Source organism: Letharia columbiana, assembly GCF_014066305.1.
Source record: "Letharia columbiana isolate WasteWater2 chromosome Unknown Sc0000103_s1, whole genome shotgun sequence".
Lineage (NCBI taxonomy): Eukaryota > Fungi > Ascomycota > Lecanoromycetes > Lecanorales > Parmeliaceae > Letharia > Letharia columbiana.
In genome coordinates this window covers 6,015-15,475 of record NW_023501145.1, presented here as the reverse complement: position 1 = coordinate 15,475, position 9,461 = coordinate 6,015, and the positions used below count along the sequence as shown (strand labels likewise).

Here is a 9,461-nt window from a genome sequence, read left to right as displayed (position 1 = left end):
CGAACTTAAATCCTTGTGGCTGAAACATCGCTTAACCAGTTAAGCTAACACGCTCTAATGTAAAAAAGAGAAAACGTATAGCCTTTTAGCTAAATTATAACAATATTATATGTAATATTGTGTTGTTTTTTTCTCATTTTCACATATTTTTTTTTAGAGAAATCAGATGCTGATGCCATGATGCTGATGCCATGATGCTGATGCCAGATGCTCGCATTCACAAGCAACCGCAATAAAAAGTGCATCCATGGGCTTTAAGTTACATTCTAGTATCTTCTCCTATTAATAGTAAAAACTAATAATGAGAACTATGTGTATATTTCCTTTCATTGTTCTACAAAAGGGACTGCCAGCTTAACTGTATAAACTACCAGTTATCTACAAAAGATATCTAGACAAAGATAAGACCTACGGGGTTCGAACCCATATAATGATGATTAAAAGTCACATATTTTACCAGTTAAACTAAAGTCTCTAGGTTTATTAAGATATATTACACAAATTACAGAAACACATCGGTTAACCATTTAAGCTAAGATGCTTTAATGTAAAGATAAAAAAGTCTTATATTATTTAGGATGCTTCTTGTGCTGATGTTTTTAATAAAAACAAGCAAGAAACACAACGCATAAAAAAAATAAGCGTGATGGCATCAAGCAAGCAAATAAACAGCCCTTAAAGTGAATCGAACACTTATCAAAATATTAACAGTATCTCGCTCTACCGTTGAGCTACAAAGGCTATGGATGCTCTGCTTGTTGTTCCACAAAAGCAACACAAATAATAGTTATCTGCTTCGCTGTTTAAAGAAAACATATGATGCTTCTGATGCTGATGCACTTTTTATTGCGGTTGCTTGTGAATGCGAAGCATCATGGCATCAGCATCTGATTTACTGAGGAAGAAAAAAAGCAACCGGCCACAATAAGCACAACAAGAATACTCGGATTTGAACTGAGAATTTGAAGTTTGAAGCTTCCTATTTTACCATTAAATTATACTCTTTGGCTTTAAATCTGTTTTATGCAGTACTTTAATTTTTTTTAGGCTTGCTTGTGTAGCTTTTGTGGAACAACAAGCAGAGCATCCATGGCAGAGCATGTAAAATGTTTTTAACTTGCGGAGCATTAATAGGAAACAAGAGACTCGAACTCTTAAAAGCTTAGTGCTATTGAGTTTACAGCTCAACCCATCTTGCCAATTATGGAAGTTTCCTTTAGTTGCTGATTAGATCTCAGGGGATGAAAATAAAAACTTATCCAACAAAACTTTTCCTGATCTTATCTAACGCCCAATGGTAGAGTCATAAACACCCAAGACTAAACCAGCTTCTAATTTAGATAGGTCTCTATATTTTTCTGTGTTTATATTAACAACCAACACGGGTGTAGCTATAGACTTCCTAATTTTATTTTTGGTTTCTTCCGTCTGTACTATAGTTCTCATTTTGACCAAGGTAGCTTCAGGTACAGTACGCCTGCTTCTTTTTAATATGCTTGCCTCATTATGGGTTGCTAACGAAGTTGAGCATCACCATAAGAAGAACCTGCCTGCTTTAAAATATTATAATCGGGTTTTAGGTTATACAAATATAACTGTTCCTTTAAAATAACGTTTTTAAGAGAACAATCTTCAATAATATCTAGCTAAAGTTCTTTCTTGTTATTGCGAAACATTTCAAGAGTGCTAAATTAATTAACATACGAATTTTAGACAAAGCATCGTGGTTGAAGTCTTTGACAAATATTTTGGATAAATTTATGCTTGATCCAACCTAAATTTTATTGTTTATTTTGTTAGTCCATATATATACACCACACTTTACTCTGTTTTCCTGTATAATCGTATTTTGCACGGATAACTCGCCTAATTTATCATGTATTATTTCTATTTTTGTTTTCATTATCTGCTTCGCTGAGGAAGATAATTGAACTCTTGTAGTATTTTTATACCTTTTACGGTATAATACCATTGAGTTTACAGCTCAACCCCTCATACCAACAAATGGAACCTTCCTTGTATTGGTGTTGCAAAGCATCATCTTTAATAAAACTCCCTATGTACAACAGTGAACAGTAAACAATAAACAGTAAACAATAAACAGTAAACAATAAACAGTAAGCAGTAAACAGTAAAGAGGTATATTAGTTAAGTGTTTAGATGTGGCTAAATCATACTGTTTTCTAGTTAAACACAAACTAAAAAAAGTACGTATGTATTGGGGGTGTTACAAAGCAATAAGGAGTTATTGATCCCTTATTGCTTTGTAACTGGGGTATTTTTAATATTCATTAATCCCGTGCAATTTCCACTACACGAACCATATTTCGACTTAACACCAATCAAAGTCACGCATACGAAGACATCATGCCTAAGTTATTAGACCAAATCGCCTAAATTATAAATAAACACTAGCCGAACTTATTGCACATACTTCTTCCGGCGCCTGACGAGTAGTTAGTACCTATCTGAGATTAGATTCACCGTGCCGTACTTATACACGATTACTAGTAATTCCTATTTCACGCAGTCGAGTTACAGACTACAATCCATTGTTAGTGTTTATCCAGTTTTGGGGGATTAGCTCAATTTCGCAATTTCACACCCTTTTGTAAGGCCTACGTGGCACGTCTATAGCCCACAATATTTAGGCCATGATGACTTGTCCTAGTCCCTGTTATCATATCCAATATAGCGGGGAACTACTCTATCTAAAAATAAAGTAAGGGTTTACGTTAATTTAATGGAACTAACCAGAGTCTCGCGACATTAACTGAAGACAGCCGTGCAACGCTTGTAAAGATATCTTATTGCCTCTTTTTCTTTTTCTTCTTTAATTAATGTTGTCAGAACAAGAAAAAAAATAAGAAGATTAAAAATAAAAACAATAAAAGATATAAATATTCAAATTGTGGTAAGGTTTTTTGCGGGTCATCAAATTAAACAACATACTTCACTACTGGTTTCAGAAACGGTCTAATGATTTCAGTTCCAATGTTGCCAAATTACTCTTGAGGTGGAATGCTTACACTTTCATTTATAGAATAAACTTATTTATCTAATCTATGACATTCATCATTTTCTGCTTAGACTACTGGGGTATCTAATCCTGTTCGCTACACTAAGCCTTCGTCCCTCAACGTCAGTTATCACATAAGGAGATGCTTTCGCCTATGCCTGTGCCATCTTTTTGGAGGTATAACAGAATTTCATCTCTACACCAGCAGTACATTATAGCCCCCTCATAAGTAACTCTAGTAAATTAGTCCCTTTTTATTACTTTAGGCTTGATTTACCGTCTAGGTACCCTTTAAACCGATTAAACATGAATAACACTAGTCTTCTACGTATTACCGCGACTGCTGGCACGTAATTTGGTCAAGACACATAAGCAGACAATGTCATTATCATAATTCTACCTAGAATTTTATTCGACATAGTCGATCTTGCATCATCTGTACAATGATGCAAGTAGCTATTGCTATACATTCCTCCAAGTTGCTGGTTCAGCCGTTAGGCTATTGACCAATATTCCTCACTGCTGTGACAATCGTCATGGGCTTTATTCAGGCCCACTGTGGTCGATCAACCTTTCAGTTACGACTTCGTGCGTATAGCTAGTTAGGCTTTTAATCTTAACTACTACCTGGCACGAGATACGAACTTCTAAGAGCGAAACTTAACTTTCTTTATTATTATAAGGCATTTTTTCCTTACTCCAAGGTAGTTACATTATCTTAAACTCACCTGTACACCACTACTAGTCAAAACTAGTCGTTCGATTAGCATGTGTCAAGCATTTGGACAGCGTTCATTCAGAGCCATCATCAAACTCAACTCTAAAGTAGTATATTTTACCATCGTAATGATACTACTACTAATGTAGTGTTTTAACAAAGAGACAAATGTAAAATATACATATTATTATGGTTTTACATATTTTACATTTGCTAGTTATGCCTCGATCAAAATCGTGGTGAAATATAAATACAAACTTGAACTCGATAATTTGTTCGTTATTATTCCCATCAGTAAAATAAACTTTACTTGCGGAGCATGTAAGTTATACCTCTTATTAGGTAAGACATTTTTGTATTGATTTGCTCAGACGTCTTGATATTTAAAGTCTGAGAATGGAACTTTAGTGATTTTAGAATTTAAAAAAGACCACTAATAAATGATTTATCTAAGAAAATAAAGCCTGTATACTTAGGGGATATATCAGTTTAGTGGTATCTTTTATAGCTATTACCAAATTTTGTTGCAGGGTTAAAGAAAAAACTTTTAACATTTATATTATTAAGCGGCATTATAGTGTTAGGTTTTTATATAAACATATGATGATTTGACTTGTTTCAGATTCGAACTGAAAGATTAGTAGTTTTCTTTTCGTTTTTTATTTTTATTCATTTTCTTCTATTGTTGTTACTTTTATCCTTTCTCTTTCGAGAAAGGAGAAAATGCGAATAAAATTAGAATAAACTTAAAAAGAAAAACAAAGATGAAACTACTTGGTTTACCAATAAACTACAAATCTGTTTAACTGGATACAAATAAGCCGGTTCCTGTTATTGTCTGTGAGTCTAAATGAAGGCTAGGTTTAGGATTGACATTTAATAGCTAGACTAAACTGGACAAAGTAAACTTTTAATTCTTGTCACATATATAAAGTATACCTCTTATTTTCTGCTAAAGACCAACACTTTCGTATCTGCACGAATTTGTATAAGATATAAAAATTATCAATAGACGTATGCATAAACCTAATAAGCTTTGGACTTCCCTATGCTATTTACTTAAAAGTAGCATTAAACAATGTGTATCACAGTACTAAGCGTTTTTAGATGTAATTTTATAATGGAAAAAAAAAAATTATATCTACACAACCTCTGGAGATGTGCACCAGCCCTAGGTTAAAATTGATATTAGATAGACAAATTAAAAACATAATCAAATAAAACAAGTAGAATAACTATGTTAGCAGTAACTATAATTTAGTTATAAAAACGCGTGTATTAAATAAACGTACAAACCTAGTTAAATTGTATTTTGAAAATATATATATCATTACTATAAGTAAAATAAAAGCAAAAGTTATTTGATTTAAGAAATAAAAAGGTACTAGTTGTGGCATATCATTAGAATACTATTAATTGTTGGTGCTATCCATTCTAATATATGCATCGTAACCTAATTAAAGATAAAAGGGTCAAGGTATAAAATAATACATAAATGAGCTCTTTAGACGTCTGTTTGTAAGACTTAAAAAGCCTTTTTTGTAATTAATCAAAGCTATCAATCTTAACATTGTGCTAGGCCAAGACTTTCTTATTAAAACATAGTTGTTATAATTTATTAAGAATAGTTTATGTAAAAACACATTTAATTATAGAAGAAGGAGAACTAACTGTGATGCATCGCAACAAGCAAGCCAGTACTGAGACTGGTATCGATAAACATATAATTAACACGCCTTTCTCCCCGCCGGCCTGTCATCTGTCCATCTTTTATATTTAACAGCTGGAGAGTGCCTGTTGCTATTAAGTGTTGGGTTAATACTAAAATAAAAGGTTAACAATACTAATATTGCGATTAAGGATATGAGAAAAACCAAATTAATCCATATTGTAAGAACCGTGTATCAGGGTAAAGAAATTGTAGAGTTATCCTTGTAATTATCCTCATAATAATAATTAAGGAAATTGCCCTAGCACTCAGCAATTATCTCTTTTTTACTTCTGATACATTTACATGTATCACTGCTAAAATTAAGATTGAAAACATTAACACAATTGTCATTGTATGATAACTGACTATCATATAGATATTGTTCTATACTGTTTTGTAAGTTTTTATCTCGAGTTTTACTAAATGGCATTTTTTCTAGTTCAAAGAAGCAGGCAGGTAAAAGGGCCTGACGATTTTTTTGACAGTCTAAGCTGGGTCATAAGACGTTTTTTGTTTGCTTTATTTTATGATTTTTCATCTGATTTTCCATGTGATTTTTAATCTGATTTTTAATCTGATTTTTCCTTTTTCATCTGATTTTTCATCTTCTTTTTCATCTGATGAAAAATCAGAAAAATGAAAAAAAAAAAACCGAAAAAAAGAAGTATGGCATCTCATTTAAATTATGTGAATGACTACGATCGATTAGAGTGGAGTAGCTTTTTTTACCAAACAGCCTAGTTTTTGCAGAATTATAAGGAAGAGCTTACTTCTCCTGTATATGTATATAAGTGGTTTAGTGTTCGGATCTCCAAGGTCAGAGGATCAAAGATTTAAAACAATATTGACCTGTTTTGGGGTCTTACCAGCTAAATGTATAGTTTGAGTTAGTAGATCTAACAGGTTTTGTACTTCAGATTTGCTAAAAAAAAAAAGCAAAGTTTTTTCATATGTAAGCTTCAGCATAATTGTCTTTACCATTACCAAAAACTCCTATAAGATCTGTATACGCTATATTAGTGGTTAGATGAGGAGGATTTAATTGTTCTAAAATAAGGTGATAGTTTGTAGCTTATAGCCCTGACATATCTATAGCTATACCATTATTTTTGGGTTTATTTTTTTCAGATTTTGGACGATAATACATGGTATGAGGGATCTTATTCGCATTTTCTCCTTTCTCTTTAGAGAAAGGAGAAAATGCAGAAAAAAGGGGGTAGTTTTTTTAAAGTGTTAATACCTCTGTGAAGTAAGATTTTTTTTTCATTCCGTTTTTAATGTAAATCTAGGGCGTCTTTAATATATGAAGAAGTTAAGACTACGAACACTTGTGCTTGAATAAAAGCTATTCCTAGTTCTAAACCTGAAAATGCTATAATAAAGCCTAATGGTATTAAACCTATGAAAAAATAAACGAATCCTGATGTCATAATATTATAAGCGAAACCGCTCAAGATGTTAAGTAACATATGACCACTTAATCGGAACCACAAATTTATCCTCTCATTATATAATATAAGTAACTTTTATTGTGTCTAAAACAACATGTAATACTGAAGCCCTGTATAGCTATAACTAGAATATTTAATAACGTTTTACCTTAAAAAGCCCATATATTCTAGTAATTTTAAACTAACTTAAAGAAATGTGTACCTTTAAAAGGGTTAGTTCTATTTTCTTTTAAGTCTAAAGATATACTAGCTTGACGATAACCTAATGCTCTAGCTGCGGCACCTATAGAAGGGTATATTGTAACCTCCTTAGTATCGACATTAGTAACCTCCACTTTCTTAAAAGTTTTTTGAACTTTTTCCACGTTAATTAAATTTGGACTTTTATCTTTAGAGATGCTCCGCAAGAGTAATTTAAAAGTATATCTAGCAAAAACAGGTTCATCTTGATTCAAGAAAATGTAATGTTCGAGATATCTTTTATCGATACCTAAGATACGGTTGCTTGTGAATGCGAAGCATCATGGCATCAGCTGCTCTAATGGCGTGGTAAATAGTAGTAGTATTTGTTTCCATATCAGTTACCTCAACTTTGATACTTCTAGCTTGAACTGCGGACAATTTAGCTAAACTTTCTGGAGATCTTTTATAGGCAGCAATACGCATCTTCTCTAGAGAAGCTTCTGAATGTTTTCATCCAGATCCTCGAGAAGGGCTTCCAGGAGTTTTTAAGATATTATACTCTGGAGAGTATACTTCAAAAAAGTGTTTTTCTCTAGAAATAAGACTATAAATGTCAATGTCACATCTTTCTAGGATAGTAACACTAAAATTATGAGAAGCGTATTTTAATAATGCAACACAAACAGGCATACTTTTTTCGTTTAGTAGTCTATTAACATTGTAATACTCCAACAATCTACGTCTTAAATCTACGGAACTACCGACATACTTTTTACCATTTATTTTATTAGTTAACAAATAAATTCCGGCTTTACCCTTAACATATTTAAGGATATCTAGTTTGTCTTTGTCAGCGTCAGAAAAAAGAGCTGATGCCATGATGCTTCGCATTCACAAGCAACCGGAAAAAGAACCATCCTTACTTGAAGTTGAATACGCTCTTGCTTGCAGAGAGAATTTGGCCTTAGCCCTGGCAACGCCTCCCAAACAGGTAGATTGATAAAAAAAGCTACGGTATCTAACGTTATTTAAGTTAAAGCTATAGAGTAAAACAGACTTACTAATTGAATTTTTAATAATGCTTCCCATCCCCATAGACTGAGACGAAGTCTATGCATAGGGGGATAAATAAGACAAGTCGTCCACAATTCTATCCTTTATTTAATGGTAAATAAACTTCATTTTTAATCAAAGATGTTTAAATTATCCTTTCTTCAAAGGTGTGCTATACGAAGTATGGCATCAACAAGATTAACTTTACTATTTATATAATAACAGAATGTATAAGAATATTTAATGAGGAAAGGCTATTGTGGTATCTTTAATCTTGAATTATTTAATTTATTTCAAGAACCGGATTTCCCGGCGTCGAGAGTACACCTTACAGTATTACCTTTTAATACTGAAGAACCGTCTACTCGTTGCTCTTTTACAGAAAATGTCTGACTTAGATCCGCGATCACCCATTTCTATTACTAGAATCTCTAATGATATTACTATACCCTCAGTGATTAATGAGGCCGGATAAGAAGTTTCCGTCTTATCTTTAGTTATTAGAGCTTTAGGGCTTCCCCGGAGTTTGGCTCTTTAGACACAAGAATAACGAGGCGCCTACTCTCAGCTTATTATGTTGGCTGCTAATCTAAGACCCAAAGAAACATTTCTAGCTAAATATGAAATAAATTCTATTAATACCAGTAGAGGTAACAGTCCTAAGGGACAACCTGCAGGTACGAATAAAGAGAAAAAGTTTAGGCCATGTTTTTGAAAACCTAAGATAGTTGCTCCTAATACTACGGTGAAACTAATAAAAAATGTTAAAATAAAATGTGATGTGGAGGCAAAACTGTACGGTACCATACCTATCAAATTATTTATTAGGATAAATATAAATAATGCATAGATAAAAGGAAAATACATTTGTCCTTTGTTTGCGTTTATTTGGTTTATTACTATGCTGTGTATAGTAGCATAAACAGACTCTTGACTTATTGATCAGCTATTAGCTATTACTTTATTATAGGTTGTAGCTAAAGGGTTTAAAACTAAAGCTACAGATGAAGTTGTTGTTAAATATAGTCCAATATTAGTTAAAGAAATATGAAGGTTAGCTAAAATAGGGGCATCTAAACTTAAAAGATTCCTTATCTCAAATTGATCTAAAGGACTCTCAAGAGGGCCAGAAGAAAGATTTAAGGAGCTGCTAGAGTCAAGAATTAGCGTGTAACTAGTTAGCATGTGGCAATCTCTATATATAAATGCAAAATTAACCGAACTTAATACTATTATAACATGTGCTGTCAACGTATTACACTGCCTAGGTTCAGCACATGTTTTCAATTTAAAACTTATTAATAACGTTAATTGATATCTGAGTAA

At 32.6% G+C, this 9,461-nt stretch overlaps 2 non-coding genes across 2 annotated transcripts; both read right to left on the bottom strand.

Annotated features, from left to right (window-relative positions):
* Window positions 1-402: 402 nt before the first annotated feature.
* On the bottom strand, window positions 403-475 carry HO173_012878. Its single transcript has one exon. It is a non-coding gene; the product is annotated as a tRNA-Lys (tRNA).
* A 195-nt stretch (window positions 476-670) lies between these two features.
* On the bottom strand, window positions 671-741 carry HO173_012877. Its single transcript has one exon. It is a non-coding gene; the product is annotated as a tRNA-Asn (tRNA).
* Window positions 742-9,461: the final 8,720 nt, after the last annotated feature.